The sequence below is a fragment of the Bombina bombina genome, chromosome 2, assembly GCF_027579735.1.
Source record: "Bombina bombina isolate aBomBom1 chromosome 2, aBomBom1.pri, whole genome shotgun sequence".
Lineage (NCBI taxonomy): Eukaryota > Metazoa > Chordata > Amphibia > Anura > Bombinatoridae > Bombina > Bombina bombina.
This window is the reverse complement of record NC_069500.1, coordinates 1,174,410,416-1,174,431,198: the sequence shown is the minus strand read 5'-3', so window position 1 is coordinate 1,174,431,198 and position 20,783 is coordinate 1,174,410,416. Positions and strand designations below refer to the sequence as shown.

The following is a 20,783-nucleotide window of genomic DNA, read 5'->3' as shown; positions in this document are numbered from 1 at the left end:
GCACTAAATGCCAAAGTAGGATTGCATATTGCATGCAATTGCAACACCTAAAAGGGATATGAAACAGTGCTACTTTAGTTAAAAAAAAAATGTTAAAACACAGAAAACAGCAAATAAAGTACTTATTTTCTTGCAAACAAGTGGAAATTCCTTTAGTGTAATAAGGGACCTACCATAAAAGAAAACTTAAGTTCTACTTTCACATGATTTTTCTGCAAAAGTCCTCTACTGAGCATGGGCAAGAAACTGACTGGAGCTAGTGTGGGTGTCTCCTAGAAACCACTTTTTCCTTTTTTCTTCCTGTAGAGACCACAGCCCCCTTGTGGGGCTATGACTGGAAGAAATTGATCCTGCACACATGAAGTTAAAAAAAATAAAAAATAAAGGTAAAATCCTTTTAAAATTAAGAATAATACCAATTGCAATGGTTTCTGTTGAGTATAACCCTCTGCATAGTGTTTTTTATTACAACAGTGAAACAGACTGTTGATGACTTGTAATATGAGTACAATGCACATGCTACTACTGTGTCCCAGTGAGGTGTGCGATTTATGTATTAAACATGCTTTGGCTAAACATTTAGCTTAGGGTAAAATGCATTTGAGGCACATATAAGCTTATAAACTAGGCCATAGTAATTAATGGAGAAAAAAACAAAGCAATCATGTAATAGATATGGTCTTAACACAGATAGTGAGGCCCCTATTTATTAAAGGTCTTGCGGACCTGATGCGACAGTGCGGATCAGGTCCGCAAGACCTCGCTAAATGCGGAGGGCCAAACACTCTCCGCATTTAACACTGCACCAGCAGCTCACAAGAGCTGCTGGTGCAACGCCACCCCCTGCTGACTCGCGGCCAATCGACCGCCAGCAGGGAGCTGTCAATCAACCCGATCGTACTTGATCGCTTTGAATTGCGGCGATGTTTGTCCGCCTGCTCAGAGCAGGCGGACAGGGTTATGGAGCAGCAGTCTTTAGACTGCTGCTTCATAACTGCTGTTTCTGTCGAGTCTGAAGACTCGCCAGAAACACAGGCCCACAAGCTCCATACGGAGCTTGTTAAATGGGACCTTATGTGTCAAGGAAGCTGTAATTAAAATACTGGTAATATTTAGTAATTAAAGAAGGGATGGGCAAATTGTTTCCTTTTTTGACTATTGAATTACAGAACAAATGCTTATTTAAATATTTCCATAGTATTTTGGGATACTGAATGTAACATACATTAATGTAACTTTCAAATATATATTTGGATTTGTAAGGACATCAAAGTACAAATGAAACTAAGTTTTATAGCTGGAAGCACTGTTAAAAAAAAATAATAATCTGAGAGTGCATCTATGTTTAGGTAGGAGGCACCCAAAAGGTGTGTGTGTGCAAGTACTAGTAAGTGACAGCACAATGGTTCCTATCTGCTGCAGCCACCATCTACAGGTTGCTTGTATAACATTGTATAACACACTTAATAGTGCTGTGGAATCTGTTGGTGCTCTAAAATTAATGATAATAACAAAGCCACATGTTTATGACTCCTGATACTTATTTCATTAGTTTAACACAATTTGAACAAGGGAGTTACAGTAGATAAGGGGTAGATTATTAACACAATACCATACCCCCCAACTGTCCCGATTTTCGGGGTCTGTCCCCCTGTCCCGTGTTGCTAGCCATCTGTCCCGATTTGCCCCAGGCATTTAAAAAAAAAAAAAAATTTAATTTTTTTTTTTTATTATGTTGGGCCCATACTCAGAAGCAGCTGGCTTTGCTCTGACAGGGTTAGATAGCTGTTAGATTCCCTGTAGAAAATTAATGGTGTGTGGATTAAGCAGGACTAAGAAGGCTGAATACACTCTGACCACGGGTAATGGTGACCTCTAAAACCTACCTCTGGTAGTGATGATGTCTAACCCCTGGTGATAATACTAGCATGCCTTCAGTTTTATAATACCAGGGTAATGAACAGTGGCAGCCGCAGACTGCCAGCTAATGTGCTTGCCAACCCCAGGACCCCTCACAATGAATTACAGATACCCATATATACTCATAGTGTGTGTGTCTATCTGTATCCATAACTGTGTGTGTGTGTGTGTGTATCTGTATGTATAAGTTTATGCTATGTAGTGTGTGTGTATGTCTGCATGTTTAAATGTAAGCTATGTAGTGTGTGTATGTGTATCTGCATGTATAAGTGTGTATCTGCATGTATAAGTGTATGCTATGTAGTGTGTGTGTGTGTCTGCATGTATAAGTGTATACTATGTAGTGTCTGTGTATCTGCATGTATAAGTGTATGCTGCATGTATAAGTGTATGCTATGTAATGTGTGTGTGTGTGTGTGTGTGTGTATCTGCCTGTATAAGTGTATGCTATGTAGTGTGTGTGTATCTGCATGTGTAAATGTATGCTATGTAGTGTGTGTGTATCTGCATGTATAAGTGTATGCTATGTAGTGTGTGTGTATCTGCATGTGTAATATAAATGGGGAATGCAGAGAGCAGTTGTAAAGAATTTATTATTAAATATCCAATTAAGATAAAAATATTTAGCAATTGTCTTTGCAAAGGTTTATTAAATACATAGCTCACATAGCCATACCAGTGGTTTGAGCTTTGATTTGCTGCCTGTGTATTAAAATGTATGACTTTATTTTGAATTTTATTTATATTACTTTGGTCTTCTTATTTTTTTAAGCCCTGCCAACCACATTTCAATTTTTTTGCCGCGGGGGGGGGGGGGGGTGTCCTTCTTTTGAATTTTGAAATGTTGGGAGGTATGCAATACTTCTGAAACTTCACATTTGAATGTGGTCAAGTAGTCCATTCCCTTAAAATATTTATACAGGGAGTGCAGAATTATTAGGCAAGTTGTATTTTTGAGAATTAATTTTATTATTGAACAACAACCATGTTCTCAATGAACCCAAAAAACTCATTAATATCAAAGCTGAATAGTTTTGGAAGTAGTTTTTAGTTTGTTTTTAGTTATAGCTATTTTAGGGGGATATCTGTGTCTGCAGGTGACTATTACTGTGCATAATTATTAGGCAACTTAACAAAAAACAAATATATACCCATTTCAATTATTTATTTTTACCAGTGAAACCAATATAACATCTCAACATTCACAAATATACATTTCTGACATTCAAAAACAAAACAAAAACAAATCAGTGACCAATATAGCCACCTTTCTTTGCAAGGACACTCAAAAGCCTGCCATCCATGGATTCTGTCAGTGTTTTGATCTGTTCACCATCAACATTGCGTGCAGCAGCAACCACAGCCTCCCAGACACTGTTCAGAGAGGTGTACTGTTTTCCCTCCTTGTAAATCTCACATTTGATGATGGACCACAGGTTCTCAAAGGGGTTCAGATCAGGTGAACAAGGAGGCCATGTCATTAGATTTTATTCTTTTATACCCTTTCTTGCCAGCCACGCTGTGGAGTACTTGGACGCGTGTGATGGAGCATTGTCCTGCATGAAAATCATGTTTTTCTTGAAGGATGCAGACTTCTTCCTGTACCACTGCTTGAAGAAGGTGTCTTCCAGAAACTGGCAGTAGGACTGGGAGTTGAGCTTGACTCCATCCTCAACCCGAAAAGGCCCCACAAGCTCATCTTTGATGATACCAGCCCAAACCAGTACTCCACCTCCACTTTGCTGGCGTCTGAGTCGGACTAGAGCTCTCTGCCCTTTACCAATCCATCCATGGGCCCATCCATCTGGCCCATCAAGACTCACTCTCATTTCATCAGTCCATAAAACCTTAGAAAAATCAGTCTTGAGATATTTCTTGGCCCAGTCTTGACGTTTCAGCTTGTATGTCTTGTTCAGTGGTGGTCATCTTTCAGCCTTTCTCACCTTGGCCATGTCTCTGAGTATTGCACACCTTGTGCTTTTGGGCACTCCAGTGATGTTGCAGCTCTGAAATATGGCCAAACTGGTGGCAAGTGGCATCTTGGCAGCTGCACGCTTGACTTTTCTCAGTTCATGGGCAGTTATTTTGCGTCTTGGTTTTTCCACACGCTTCTTGCGACCCTGTTGACTATTTTGAATGAAAAGCTTGATTGTTCGATGATCACACTTCAGAAGCTTTGCAATTTTAAGAGTGCTGCATCCCTCTGCAAGATATCTCACTATTTTTTACTTTTCTGAGCCTGTCAAGTCCTTCTTTTGACCCATTTTGCCAAAGGAAAGGAAGTTGCCTAATAATTATGCACACCTGATATAGGGTGTTGATGTCATTAGACCACACCCCTTCTCATTACAGAGATGCACATCACCTAATATGCTTAATTGGTAGTAGGCTTTCGAGCCTATACAGCTTGGAGTAAGACAACATGCATAAAGAGGATGATGTGGTCAAAATACTAATTTGCCTAATAATTCTGCACTCCCTGTATAATACAATGATACCAAAGGTGTTATGCAAGCAAAGCCAGTGATATATCCAGTTATATAGAGGGAGATATATCCAGTTATATAGAGGGAGATTTATCAAGAGGCAAAACCTTGACAAACCTCTCTCTTATGTGATTGGTTGCATGCGTGCAGAAGCACAGCATTGCACAAGCAGACATAAATGAACCCCATAGGCTGTTAAGTGCTGAACATATGAACCTTGTCCATCCGAACAATGAGAAATCTGCCGCTAAGGGCTAGGTGATCTTGCAATAAATAGAACAATACAAGTGAAAAATATTATTATTTTTACTATTGGGCATACAAACTTGCATTGATTATATACTTACTCTCATTAACTAATATGGGTAATTTGCTAATTTGCAGTCAAAGGTCTCTCAATATAGATTTTTTGTTTGTTTTCATAAATATAGATCAACACTATCATGGATTATGATACTGTAAATATTTAATCATTCTTAATGATCTATTCTTCTGTGCTGAAGAAGAATATTCCTGGTCTCTAGAAAAAAAAAATCATAACGTTTTAGCAGAAGTAGCTTTTTCAGGCTATGTGTCAGCATGATATGACATTACCAATGGAAAAGGTCAACGTGTAACCCATATGCTGAAGCCTTTTTGCTTAGAGGTGTGACTAGACCATTGACAAAGAGCTGAGATCAGCATGACACACATTAAGACAATCCAAATGGAGTGACTACCATTATCATTTTGATGCCTTATTGCCTATTTTTTAAGAAACTCAATAAATATTTTATTGTATTGGCAGTGGGGATGTCGGAAATAAAAAACCTCAAAGTGGGATGATCAATCACTGTATATAATACTGTGGGTGTAGCCTTTGATGAGATCATACAGCCAGTCAAGTAGGTATTGGGAATGCCTTTGGAAATAAATACCAAAATGGCCTCCTAACAAAATGGTTATCATTAAACCAAAGAAAATATGTATATGTATGTATTTTGAACACAAACCTATAAATTAAAAAACCTCTGATGAAGCGTGGGAGTGCCCATGCGAAACATGTTAGGTGTTTGTCTGCTCATGTCTAAGTAGATAAAATAAACCCTTTTCCAACTAAAAGCAAGACTACCGTGGTTTGCAGTGATTCTTTCTTTTGTGCTCATTGTATAAATTAAAAAATGCTTTAACATTTAGATATTTGTTTTATTGTTTAATTTAAGTTAAATAAAAAATTGTGCTGTAAATAAAAATATCTATATTTGATAGAAAATACATGCTTGTATGACTGGATTATTTTTGTTGTTGAGGGTCTGACCTACATTTCATACAAATAAAGACATCTGTGCAATTCAAAATTATTATAAGTAATCATACTTTGTTCATTGCATCCAATTATCCACCATAATTCTATAGCACATGTAGTAGTACATTTTATTTTCCCACTATTATTAGAATGTTTATGATCTTAAGCACCACGTCTACATTATTATTAATGTACCTCTACTAAAGAATACATTTATTCTATTTTAAAGCATTTACTACTGGGTTTAGAAGTTTCTAGAGTATTCAAAGAAACCTAAAAATATGTATGTTGTGCATCAAGTAAAAAAGAAATATATATAATTTTTACTTTAAAGCTACAAATGCTACATTTCTAAAGGATATAAGCTTAAAGTAGAAATAATAAATATAGAAAATAGTCTAAATGCAAATAAGCCCTTTGATTCCTTTTGCTTTGTGCTACCTTTACTAATATTTATTGTATTACTTGTTGCTGACCTTTGGCTTGTCTCTTCACCAGCTCTCAGATTTCCCCCTGGTACTTCTGCTTACTGATATTGTTGCAGACCCGGCTTGGACTTTCAACTTGATCTGCTTATCCTTTGCTACCACAATATTTTGCTTTCCTGTTGCTGACCCTGTGTATTACCTGTCTGTCTTGTTATCTCACCATGAGTTTGGCTTATCCTTTGGCCTTTTAAAGACTGTTTGTTATTGTTCCATCTCCTTAACTGGGTCATTGCGTTATTCCTGGCTGTGGGATTTCCTACCCATCGTTTCACCTGACACCCACCAGGAAAAGAAGTCTACTGGCCAGGCAATCAGGGTGATAGGTGGAATCTCTCTGCAGGCCTGATACTACTCATGTATGGTACCAATTATTGACTTCCCTTACTGGCCACAGTCATTAAAGCAGGTTGAGCCAATTTTATCTGTCATGAGATGCAGGACATATGCAGGACACAGCAATGATGGTACAACTCTATTTTATTGCAGAGCATAACAATACACATCTAGTCAGGTTGATTGTACTAAACTAACTGCGACACAGATACCGGACCTAAGCCCCGCCCACATACTAGTGACATCACATCCTGCTCTCATCACATCTTCCCCTTTTCAAAGGCAAAGCATACATTTGCATGTAATAAATAACAAGGTACACCAACAGGGTATACAACAACATTTTTGTTTTTGAACATTATAAAAACAGATAGATTAGAAAACATGAACAAATAAATTACATCCTGACTTGGACATCGGGGTAGACTACCCTAGTCCACAGTGACCATAGGATTATTCTGTTGCATTTCCTGCATCTTCTATCTCTGGCCGGGCATATAGCACTCTGATCATGAGCCCGGTAGCACCGTGTGCATCGGCCATGTTGCGCCCATCCACTTCTAGGCCTTTCCAGTACTTTAGATCTACCGCTCACTCTGTGCCTTTCACTAGCAGTTTTCCTAGACTGCTGCAGTTCATCCACAATACTCTCAGACCTCAGATCAGCACTTTGCTTTTTCACCAGTTCACTCTGGTGGGCCATCCTAATAGCCCCGTCTAACGTTAAATCAGGCTCTAACTGCAGCTTCAGGGAGACTTCAGCATCTGCAATTCCAATAACTATTCTGTCTCTGATTTGCTCTTCTTTAGCAACACCAAACTCACAGAATTCAGCTAATTCATACAGGCTGCGCACAAATGACTCCACAGATTCTCCCACACGCTGATTACGTTTGTGAAAACAAGCTCTCTCATGAATCACATTTCTTTTGGGCACAAAGTGGGCACTGAGTTTATCCATAACTATATCAAAGTTAAATTCTTCCCCTTCTTGGAAAATAAAAGCATTGAACACTGGCTCCACATCTTTCCCCATAGAGTATAAAAGAGAATTAACTTGTACTTCACCACTCTCCTTGTTCAGTTTGGAAGCAATCCTGAAGCGCTGAAACCGCTAACGCCATGTGGGCCAAGCTGCAGGCTGAGAGAAGTCAAAAGGCTCAGGTGGGGTAAACTTTGACATTGCAATCGATCAAGAACAGAAGCGCAGTCCAGAACTTCTGACACCATGTCATGAGATGCAGGACATATGCAGGACACAGCAATGATGGTACAACTCTATTTTATTGCAGAGCATAACAATACACATCTAGTCAGGTTGATTGTACTAAACTAACTGCGACACAGATACCGGACCTAAGCCCCGCCCACATACTAGTGACTACACATCCTGCTCTCATCACATTATCCTTAAAGAGATTCATAAATTTGTTTTGCCTAATGTATTTACAATGACTTGCTATAACAGTTGCATGGTATTAAATCTTTTGGACAGTGCTCCTTTAGGTTTAACTTTGTATTTACAACAGCTGGATTTACTCATCCCCCCCATTGTTCTTCAGAATATGTTCTTTCAAATGGGCTGAGCCTATAGGAAAAAGAAGACCTACTTATCTTTTCTCTTTCTGTCTAAACCCAAAGGTAAAAACGTAGGTACTGAAATATATATTATACCAGTAATTTCAATGAGCAAAGCCAGCAATTTCAACTGGAGCTTATATCTAATATAGATAATAATCTGCAGCTTGTATAACAAACCATTGGGAACAAATTAAGCCCTTCGTTGCTGAGTCATTTCGCAACCATTTGCTGAGCTGGGTTTGAGATTTAGATTCACTACTGCAAGTCATTTTACTACGAGAAATAATATTTTGTATTTTCAGCAGACCCAGAATACCATACTTTTATGTTTATATCATGATGTGAGAATTATACAATCTTAAGTGTGAAAAAATGCATAGCGCTAGATTACAAGTGGAGCACAAAAAAATCGCTTTTGCAAAAGCAATATTTGCTATCCACTTAGTAATACCAGCGCTCGCAAATGTACGCTGGTATTACAATTTAGGTGCAATGTGAGACATGGCATGAGAACCTAGCGCAACAAAGTGAGTAAGTCGTGTAGCGATGGGCAGCAAATTTAAATATATATAAAATATATGAATATACACATATAAATATATATGTATATAAGCATATACATATATATTAATAGAGAACACACAGTTCCCCATAGACCGCAATGTAAAGGCACTTTTCAGTGCGTTTTTTTTTTTTTTTTAACATCCCACACGTTAAGCCCTAAAAACTGCTTAGTGCGGTTTAAATTTTTTTTTTAAAAAAATGCTAATTTTTTTTTATTTTATAAAAGGGACCTGACATTTTATTTTGGGGGCAATTGGGGAACATTTTAAAAATTAATCAGAGGTCTAACCTTTGGTTAATTTTTGTGAGCGCCAATTGCTAGCACAAGCTTGCAGTAGCAATAACCAGCCACTTATAATGGCTGGCTATTTATCGAGCACACGTAAACGGGCAATTGTGCCATTTACGGTGTGCGATATATTGGCGCCCATCATTTTTTTAAAATATTTTTTTTTAAATTTTAATAAACAATTGTGTTTGAGTTGTTTTTCTATACTCCACACATAAGCACAAAGCTTTTGTGGTCCTATAGTTTTATCTCTGATGAAGCGCATGTGAGCATGCGCGAAACACGTCAGATCCTGCCTACCTTGTACACTGTTTAGTGTTTCACCTGTTCGTTTGAATAAACCACTTTGGTTACAAGTTCCTGAGTATCCTCGTTTTCCCTCATTCTGTCTATGGCCGACCTGCCCTGAGGATTGGAACTCACCTACGAGCACCCAGCTCTGTTTCCCGCAGAGTGTTTTCCTTGGACTCTTCAGCTGGGAGACGATTCACGACCTCGCTCCTTGCTCACCTGTTGTGTCTTACTGATGTCATCCTGATGAGCAACCAGCATTTGGATATCGGGCCAGTTGCACGGCCACATCCAGCGGAGGACACAGTGAGTAATACGGCACAGCCGGGAGAAGTTCTCGTTATCCACTCACCTTCCGTGTATCATTGACGTCATTCGGGGAGGAATCTGTACACAGGAACTCCGGTTAGCACTGAAGCTACTATCAGCGGAAAATACGGTAACAAACACTGCACAGACCCCCGTATAGAGACACAAAGGTACTTTGTTCTACTTTACTTGCACAACATTTTGGCACCGAGTGAAGTAGTGTCGCAACTAAATGTCAAACTTCTGAGACTGAGCTATTTGTAGAGTCCGTAAAAATACTTGCATTATTTGCATCACACTTTGTGCAGCACATTTTGTATTTTGCACTCACACTCTGCTGGGACCTAAGTAACAAGAGAGACTGAGTATTCCATTGCTCCCTTACATACTATAGTTTTAATTAAAAGGAAAACAATTACTTTTTGTTGCAGTACAATGGATCAAATAAATTGGTAGAAAAAAGTTAAACAAACATTTATGCTGCATCGTGCAGAAAGGGTGGTTTATCCTTATCTAGACAAGGGCTTTTGGAGGCCTCTTGCACTTTTGATGCTAAGGTAAAGGCTCTCGTGTACACCTTTACACATAGTCAACTTAACTTCCAGCTAGGGAAACACAGTCACCTCAGTAATTCTCCACTATAATGTCCTCAATGGTACCTACATTTTAAAGAAAGGGTTATCTGCCTATAAAAAAAAAAACTAACAACTTTGGGTATAGTGATTTAACTTTGATCTGTAGATATGAGTTTCCGTGAGTCCCCACTCAAACAAATGCATTTTGATCACCTGGCTATACAACCCTATACAGTGCACTCATTTGACAGAGGACCTTCTGGGCTTTCAAACAATGGGTGTCTCTAGACCTTTTTTTATTATATTCCCCTAGAGTCCCCCACCCTGTAAAAAGTGTGTGTTTTTTGTTTCGTTTGTTTTTTTAATGCAGATAATTGCCTTTTAAACTTTGGGTCTTTGGGGTTTTTGAGCCTTAAAGGATTACTTTCTGTTATAATTTTTAAGCTAAACAACTAACATATTAAAGTTAATAAACATTAATTAAAACCTACTGACCTATATTTTCTCCAAAACGAAGTTTCATAACGTTCTAAAAGTTACTGCGTGTTCAAAATACTTAAACCAATAACTTTGTGTTTAAAGCGCCATTTTGAAACCTAGGTATTGTAAGCGGATTGGTACAGAGCAAAGGATACCCACGGAGTGGGTTTGGAAAACAATTAAATTTGCAGACAAGATTTCTGATATACGGTAGAGATATGTTAATGAAATGCTATTGATAAAAAGCGTATTTGGGGTAGTTAGTTAGTAACAGGCATAGAAAATATTTACTTACAGTGGCCCTTTAAAGTGATGGTAAACAAACAATTTACAAAGTTTGTCAATGTAAACTATGTGCCTTTGAAACTAAAACACTGATTTTTTGTAAAGTTTAAAATATTATATATAATATTATATAATTATATATTTAGCACAGTTTCAGCTGTTCCCTCCATCCCTTTCTTCATTGCTCTATGTAATGCAGTGACAGCGGGTGGTACACTCTATACTGGATATTATGTGGGCACCTGGTATCTGCAGACACTCAAATGCAATACTTTCCTGTGACTTCCCCGAGGCTAAGGAATGCACATCCATTATTTATAATGAGCCATTTGTCACAGATTCTCATTGGCCATGCCGGCTACTGAATAAGAGCCAGGGAGAAAATGTTCTTACAGGGTGCATAAAGCATAATGAAGTGCAGGCATAACTTCATTTTTTTTTTTTTTTTTAAATAGTTGTTTCGGAAATTCCTTAAAAAAACAAAAGAGCGTTCATATTTATAAACTGCTTTGTGATTACTTTAGATTTACTATCACTTTAAGGGAGCTGAGAACATGAGGTTTATACTCAACCCCTATCAAAGTTTGTGTTGAAACAGCCTGACACTTCTGGGATTCCCCTGCCACCTCATAAACCTCTGAAGACTGAGGAGGGGACACAATCTGCTCCAAGCGGCTCTCCACGTAGGCATCTCTTCCACTCTGGGCATTGTGTGGAGGATGACTATGTGCTTCCGTTAACATAATAGGGATTAAAGGGACAGTCAACTCAAAAGATGTTATTGTTTAAAAAGATAGATAATCCCTTTATTACCCATTCCCCAGTCTTGCACAGCCAACATGGTTATATTAATACACTTTTTACCTCTGTGATTACCTTGTATCTAAGCCTATTCTGATAGCCCCCTGATCACATGACACTAACAATTTTGGTGTTGACTGTCCCTTTAAAAGAGCAAAAAAAGGTAACAAAAAATGTTCTTATGTGTTTCTGTGCCATTTAAATGTGTTTTCTCATCTCATTATGGTCCTTGAGAAATAAATTGGGCCAAAACTGGTCTAATAACAGTGACACAAAAGTTTGAAAAATATGGAGTTAAAGTTTACTCATCAGGATGGCTCATCTTTTTCATTATTCAAAGTATCCACAAATACCAGAATGCCTGGAATTTAATTAGAAGCAAATGTCTTATTTTAGATGCAACATTAATATCTTTAATGTCCATTTTAGCAGAGGTGAAACAGTATTACTTGTGCTTCTAAATTAAACTCTGTAACATAAAAAATAATTTCTCAAGATCTGTTCTTGTAAGCAATTTTGCATTTTTTTTTAATCCAGCTACATATTTATCTTTACCTTTGATGTTGATAAGTAAACAAGAAGATTTACAACTCCACAGAAAGGCCGATGTTCAGAGTCTAAGGAAAGAGCAAAAAGAAACCAAGTATTAAACACAGGATTGCCATATCATGACACACAGGGTAGATAACATACAGAATATTGCAAATGTACTTTCTATGAGAGTTGTGCAGGACTATTTCCCTGTATAAGTTAATTAATACTGATTAGTTTTGCAAGAGCTTAAAGGGACATTCTAGTAAAAAATAACATGATACAGATAGGGCATGTCATTTTACAATTTACTTTTATCATCAATTTTGCTTTGTTCTCTTGGTATTCTTAGTTGAAAGCTAAACCTAGTAGGCTCACATGCAAATTTCTTAGCCCTTGAAGGCCGCCTCTGAATGCATTTTGACATTTTTTTCACAAATAGAGGGTTTTAGTTCATGTGTGCCATATACAGGTAGATAACATTGTGCTCATGCAAGTGGAGTTACCTAGGAGTCAGCACTGATTGGCTAAAATGCAAGTCTGTCAAAAGAACTGAAATAAAGAGGCAGTCTGCAGAGGCTTAGGTACAAGGTAATCACAGAGGTAAAAAGTGTATTAATATAACTGTGTTGATTATGCAAAACTGGGGAATGGCTAAAAAATCGATTATATAACTTTTTAAACAATAACAATTCTGATGTATACTGTCCCTTTAAATGCATAAATTAGTAAATACATAGTAACAAATAGTATACAAGGCCAGATATTAGACATGAGGAGGATAAGGGGTTTGTCCACAAAATACTGCATGGATAATTACACAACTGACTTGCTATTCTCTAAAGGCAAGTCAGTTGTGTAATTATCTTTTACAACCAATTCACAAAACCCACGTTCATTCAAGTTGGCTTTGTCACACAATCAGCTAACCTGCTAGTACAAAAACAGATACCCACAAAGCACTGCATGACAATCTGAAAGCACTGAATACAGCTGACTTTAAGGTAAAGAGTTATTACAGGCTAAATTAATTTCATCTACCTATTTGTTATATTTATTATTCATAATTAACTACAACTGCCTTCATGTGTGATAATATTTACCAAATAGGTGTCTAATGTCATTAGGTCAACTTACTAAGGGCCTGATATTCAAAAGCCACTCGTCAGTACAGAGAGGTCTCTAAAAAAATGTTAGAAACACAAATTTTCGTTGGAAAGATTTTTATCTCACTATGCAGGGTTTGTATGTGAAGGAGGAGATTTTAATTGATTTCTCTCCATGGTGGCGAGATTTTAATTATCAGACCCTCAATGACAACCAATTGAAAATTAAAATACATTTCAACAATTAAATGTTTTTATTAAACAAAAATACAATAATAGTTTAATGCAATAATAATATACAATTCAATTATTATTATTAAAGGGACAGTCTACACCAGAATTGATATTGTTTTAAAAGATAGATAATCCCTTTATTACCCATTTCCCAGTTTTACATAACCAACACAGTTATAATAATATACTTTTAACCTCTGTGATTATCTTGTATCTAAGCCTCTGCAAACTGCCCCTTTTTTCAGTTCTTTTGACAGACTTGCAGTCTAGCCAATCAGTGCCTGCTCCCAGATAACTTCACGTGCACGAGCGCAGTGTTATCTATATGAAATATGTGAACTAACACCCTCTAGTGGTGAAAAACTGTTAAAATGCAATCTGAAAGAGGTGGGCTTCAAGGTCTAAGAAATTAGCATATGAACCTCCTAGGTTAAGCTTTCAACTAAGAATACCAAGAGAACAAAGCAAAATTGGTGATAAAAGTAAATTGGAAAATTGTTTAAAATTACATGCTCTATCTGAACCCCGAAAGTTTATTTTGGCCTAGACTGTCCCTTCAATGTAATAACAATAATAACAACAATAATTATTATTAATATTATTAACTCTAAATAACAAACCTAATATTAACTTGAGATAGAACACAGATGTTCTTAAAGCTTTTCTGCTTTGTTGGTTTCAAATGACTATCCAAAAGTTGATTGTAAATAAGCAAATCATTTATAACTAATTAAAATAAAGATAATGCAATTAAAATGACAAGTCATTTAATATAAGTAATATCAACGTTAGTTTTATTTTATAAATATCAGAATTTTGGGGCAACTGAAACTTGCTTGACCTGAAGCCCCTGTTTTAAATTTACCTTGACCTCTTCTAACTCCTATCATGTGACTTTTTTCCACCTAGGGCGCGATCCGATATAGATCGCAGTTTGCGGCGCAAGCGAGGGAACCCACGTCGCCCGCAGTTTCAGCTCGCAACTCGAGCCATCCAATATGCGGCGCCGTCACTTGCTAAAGTGGCGCAAGTCTCAAGTACAGATTTTTGGAGTCGCCAGTGACTTGCGCCACGTTAGAAACTGCCGGCGCCTATAAAACCTGACTAAAGTCTAAATCACCCGCACTGTCTAACACGCCTCCTAAACATAGCCCGACACGTCTAACACGCCTCCCTAACATAGCCCGACACGTCTAACCCTCTATCCGCTATCCCCCCTCACTATCCTAACAATAAAAAAGCTATTAACCCCTAAACCGCCGCTCCCGTACCCCGCCACAACCTAATAAAGTTATTAACCCCTAAACCGTCGCTCCCGTACCCCGCCGCCAGCTATATTATATCTATAACCCCCTAAAGTGAGCCCCTAACACCGCCGCCATCTATATTAAAATTATTAACCCCTAATGTAAGCCCCTAACACCGCCGCCATCTCTATTAAAATGATTAACCCCTAATTTAATCTACCTACCCCGCCGCCAGCTATATTATCTATATTAACCCTAAGTATATTATAGTTAGTATAGGTATTACATTATATATATTAACTATATTAACCCTAATTATATTAGAGTTAATATAGTTAATATAGTTACTATAGTATTTATATTAACTATATTAACTCTATCTAACCCTAACACCCCTAACTAAATTTATATTAAATTAATCTAATTCATTTATAAACTAAAATATTCCTATTTAAATCTAAATACTTACCTATAAAATAAACCCTAAGATAGCTACAATATAATTAATAATTACATTGTAGCTATGTTAGGGTTAATATTTATTTTACAGGTAAATTGTTAATTATTTTAACTAGGTATAATAGCTATTAAATAGTTATTAACTATTTAATATCTACCTAGTTAAAATAATTACCCAATTACCTGTAAAATAAATCCTAACCTAAGTTACAAATACACCTACACTATCAATAAATTAAATAAACTACAAACATCTATCTAAAAATACAATTAAATTAACTAAACTAAATTACAAAAAAAAACAAACACTAAATTAAAAAAAAAAAAAAAAAAGATTACAAGATTTTTAAGCTAATTACACCTATTCTAAGCCCCCTAATAAAATAATAAACCCCCAAAATAAAAAAAATCCCTGCCCTATTCTAAATTAAAAAAAGTTCAAAGCTCTTTACCTTACCAGCCCTTAAAAGGACCTTTTGTGGGGCATGCCCCAAAGAATTCAGCTCTTTTGCATACAAATACAATACCCCCCCCCATTACAACCCACCATCCACATACCCCTATTCTAAAACCACCCAAACCCCCCTTAAAAAAGCCTAACACTACCCCCCTGAAGATCTCCCTACCTTGTCTTCACCACACCGGGCCGAACTCCTGATCCGATCCGGGCGATGTCTTCCTCCAAGCGGCAAAGAAGAATTCTTCCTCCGGCGATGTCTTCCTCCAAGCGGCAAAGAAGAATTCTTCCTCCGGCGATGTCTTCCTCCAAGCGGCAAAGAAGAATTCTTCCTCCGGCGACGTCTTCCTCCAAGCGGCAGCAAAGTCTTCATTCTTCCGGCGGCATCTTCAATCTTCTTTCTTCGCTCCGCCGCCGCGGAGCATCCATCCCGGCCAACGACTGAACGACGAATGAGGTACCTTTAAATGACGTCATCCAAGATGGCGTCCGCCGAATTCCGATTGGCTGATAGGATTCTATCAGCCAATCGGAATTAAGTTAGAAAAATCGGATTGGCTGATTGAATCAGCCAATCAGATTCAAGTTCAATCCGATTGGCTGATCCAATCAGATTGAGCTCGCATTCTATTGGCCAATCAGATTGAGCTCGCATTCTATTGGCTGATCGGAACAGCCAATAGAATGCGAGCTCAATCTGATTGGCTGATTGGATCAGCCAATCGGATTGAACTTGAATCTGATTGGCTGATTCAATCAGCCAATCCGATTTTTCTAACTTAATTCCGATTGGCTGATAGAATCCTATCAGCCAATCGGAATTCGGCGGACGCCATCTTGGATGACGTCATTTAAAGGTACCTCATTCGTCGTTCAGTCGTCGGCCGGGATGGATGCTCCGCGGCGGCGGAGCGAAGAAAGAAGATTGAAGATGCCGCCGGAAGAATGAAGACTTTGCTGCCGCTTGGAGGAAGACGTCGCCGGAGGAAGAATTCTTCTTTGCCGCTTGGAGGAAGACATCGCCGGAGGAAGAATTCTTCTTTGCCGCTTGGAGGAAGACATCGCCGGAGGAAGAATTCTTCTTTGCCGCTTGGAGGAAGACATCGCCAGAGGAAGAATTCTTCTTTGCCGCTTGGAGGAAGACATCGCCCGGATCGGATCAGGAGTTCGGCCCGGTGTGGTGAAGACAAGGTAGGGAGATCTTCAGGGGGGTAGTGTTAGGCTTTTTTAAGGGGGGTTTGGGTGGTTTTAGAATAGGGGTATGTGGGTGGTGGGTTGTAATGGGGGGGTATTGTATTTGTATGCAAAAGAGCTGAATTCTTTGGGGCATGCCCCACAAAAGGCCCTTTTAAGGGCTGGTAAGGTAAAGAGCTTTGAACTTTTTTTAATTTAAAATAGGGCAGGGAATTTTTTTTATTTTGGGGGTTTATTATTTTATTAGGGGGCTTAGAATAGGTGTAATTAGCTTAAAAATCTTGTAATCTTTTTTTTATTTTTTTTAATTTAGTGGTTTTTTTTTTTGTAATTTAGTTTAGTTAATTTAATTGTATTTTTAGATAGATGTTTGTAGTTTATTTAATTTATTGATAGTGTAGGTGTATTTGTAACTTAGGTTAGGATTTATTTTACAGGTAATTGGGTAATTATTTTAACTAGGTAGATATTAAATAGTTAATAACTATTTAATAGCTATTATACCTAGTTAAAATAATTAACAATTTACCTGTAAAATAAATATTAACCCTAACATAGCTACAATGTAATTATTAATTATATTGTAGCTATCTTAGGGTTTATTTTATAGGTAAGTATTTAGATTTAAATAGGAATATTTTAGTTTATAAATGAATTAGATTAATTTAATATAAATTTAGTTAGGGGTGTTAGGGTTAGATAGAGTTAATATAGTTAATATAAATACTATAGTAACTATATTAACTATATTAACCCTAATATAATTAGGGTTAATATAGTTAATATATATAATGTAATACTTATATTAACTATAATATACTTAGGGTTAATATAGATAATATAGCTGGCGGCGGGGTAGGTAGATTAAATTAGGGGTTAATCATTTTAATAGAGATGGCGGCGGTGTAAGGGGCTTACATTAGGGGTTAATAATATTAATATAGCTGGCGGCGGTATAGGGGGATTAGATTAGGGGTTAATAATTTTTATATAGGTGGCGGCGGTGTAAGGGGTCAGATTAGGGGATAGATAAGGTAGATGACAGCGGTGTAAGGGGTTCTAATTAGGGGATAGATAAGGTAGATGGCGGCGGTTTTAGGGGCTCACAGTAGGGGGTTAGTTTATGTAGATGGTGGCGGGGTCCGGGAGCGGCGGTTTAGGGGTTAATAACTTTATTAGGGATTTCGGGGGGGGGGGATCGCGGTTGACAGGTAGATAGACATTGCGCATGCGTTAGGTGTTAGGTTTATTTTAGAAGATCGCGGTTGACAGGGAGATAGACTGCGCATGCGTTAGGTGTTAGGTTTATTTTAGAAGATCGCGGTTGACAGGGAGATAGACATTGCGCATGCGTTAGGTGTTAGGTTTATTTTAGCAGCCAGTTTAGGGAGTTACGGGGCTCCAATAGTCAGCGTAAGGCTTCTTACGGCTGCTTTTTGTGGCGAGGTGAAAATGGAGTAAGTTTTCTCCATTTTCGCCACGTAAGTCCTTACGCTGCATATTGGATACCAAACTGCGCTGGTTTGGTATACCTGCCTATAGCCCAAAAAACTACGGGCGACGGCAGAAATATACGCGCGTAACTTCTAGGTTACGCCGTATATGTGATACCAAACCAGCGTAAATATTGGCGTCGGCCGCTTTTGCGGGCGACGATTTTTATCGGATCGACCCCCTGATCTCTTCTTTAAACAAGTTGATTGGGATGTTGCATATACAGTATATACTGTGCTACTCCCTTAAAGGGATATGAAACCCTAACATTTTCTTTTGTGATTCAGACAGAGCATATCATTTAAAAAAAAAAATCCATTTTACTTCTACAATCAAATTTGCTTTGTTCACATTATATTCTGTGTTAAAGAGATACCTATTTAGGCATCTGGAGCACTACATAACAAGAAATAGTGCTACCATGTAGTGCTTCTGCAATGGATAACATTCTTGCAAAACTGCTACCATATAGAGTTCCAGAAATGGAACATACGTCATGTTTTTCAAAAAAAGATACTAAGAGATTGAAGAAAAAATAATAATAGAAGTAAATAAGAAAGTTGTTTAAAATTGCATGCTTTATCTGAATAATGAAAGAAAAATGTTGGGTTTCATATCCCTTTAACTATAATGATAAAGCTGCAAGGCATTGCAAACCAATATCATTCATTCATTGTTACATATATAACTGGTTCCCTCAAATGTCGTAGAGTTGTGAAATATTTCCAGTCTCAAATGTATATAGTTTGAGAGCATAATTCATAATCAAAGACTTCAAGTCCCCAACTAAAAAGCATGTATAACAAATTGTGGGCTAGATTACAAGTGGAGCGCTAATTTATCGCGCCCCTGTAAATGGGCAAATTTGCCCGTTTACGGGTGCGCGATACATAAGTCAATACAAGTGGCTGATTATTGCTACTGCAAGCTCGCTGTAGCAATTAGCACTCCAAAAATTTAACCAGAGATCAGATCTCTATTTCAAAATGTCCCCCAATTGCCCCTAAAATAATGTGTGGTAGTTTTTAATACAACAAGAATTTGTAGCATTTTATTTTTTAATAAAATAACTGCACTAAAAAGTTTTTAGGGGTTAAATTGAGCAGGTGTGTGGTGTTAGAAAAAAAACTGCACTGAAATGTGCTTTAACACTGCAGTCTATGGGGGCTGTGTGTTCTCTATAAATATATATGTATATGCTTATATACATATATATTGTTGTGTTAATGTGTATATATACAAATATTAACACATTAATATACATGTATATATTCATATATATTTGTATTTAATATTTGCCGCGCTAGGATCTCAGCTGTGTCTGACGCATGTGAACAATTGCGTGTGCTCATGCAAATATCACAACTGCAAAAGCGCAATTTTGAGATCCACTTGTAATCGGGCCCTGTATGTCTAAATTACAAAAGAGGCACACAACCTATAAAAGTTATTGTAACCTAATTATGTTTTTTCTATGTACATTTATGGAAATACCATAAATATGTTTTCCTCATTTCAGTATTTCCTTAAGTGACTTGAAAAAAAAACACAACATTTTTGTGGCAGCTGTTTGGGTACATCTCACAGAAGCAGCTTGTGAGCATTTTTTATCCACTTTATAAAGAACAGATTATTTTTGCTCATTTTCTGTGTATTAGTTGGGCAGTCGCTAGAAGCCTTGCATCGTAAACATTTTATTTTTTACCTTCAGTTGCCATTAGTTTCATTCTTCCCAACACGGATAAATATTCAGGGACAAGTGCTAGGGATCAAACTTAAATTTATCAGTAAACACAGCGTCTGTGGGTCTGTAATGTATTTCTGTGCACATTTTGTTTTCCCCACAGCTACATTTCACCACCTAAGATTTCAAGCTATCAAAGAGAGAAGCTTTTTATTTTTTAAAAGTATTGCACTATTTATTTGTCTTATTTGTATTTATTGAGGTTTAAGTAACTCAAACAGCTGATCTGTATCTAAGGAATATAAGCTAGCTGCTCTATCCATATCTATCTATCTATCTATCTATCTATCTATCCATCTATCCATATCTATCTATCCATATCTATCTATCCATATCTATCTATCCATATATATCTATCTATCTATCCAGTTTTCAAACTGTGGTACGCCCCTCCCCAAGGTGGTACCAAAGCACTTAAAGGGACAGTATACACTCATTTTCATTTATCTGCATGTTATAGACACTACTATAAAGAATATGATGCACAGATTCTAATATAAAAATCCAGTATAAAACTGTTTAAAAACTTACTTAGAAGCTGTCAGTTTGGCTCTGTTGAAAAGGTAGCAGGAAAGCCCACTGCAAGTGGCAAATAAGACACTCCCCCCCTCCCCCTTCTTTTGCATATGA

The 20,783-nt window shown here is 37.3% G+C and overlaps 1 protein-coding gene across 1 annotated transcript in view; it reads right to left on the bottom strand.

Moving 5' to 3' along the window:
- The window catches only part of LOC128647460 (teneurin-3-like), a 708,055-nt gene that overhangs the window by 416,597 nt on the left and 270,675 nt on the right, over positions 1–20,783 (bottom strand). Inside the window, exon 2 of the mRNA XM_053700247.1 lies at positions 12,243–12,304. The gene's annotated coding sequence lies outside the window, so the exon portion shown is untranslated. The remainder of the gene's footprint in view (positions 1–12,242; positions 12,305–20,783) is intronic.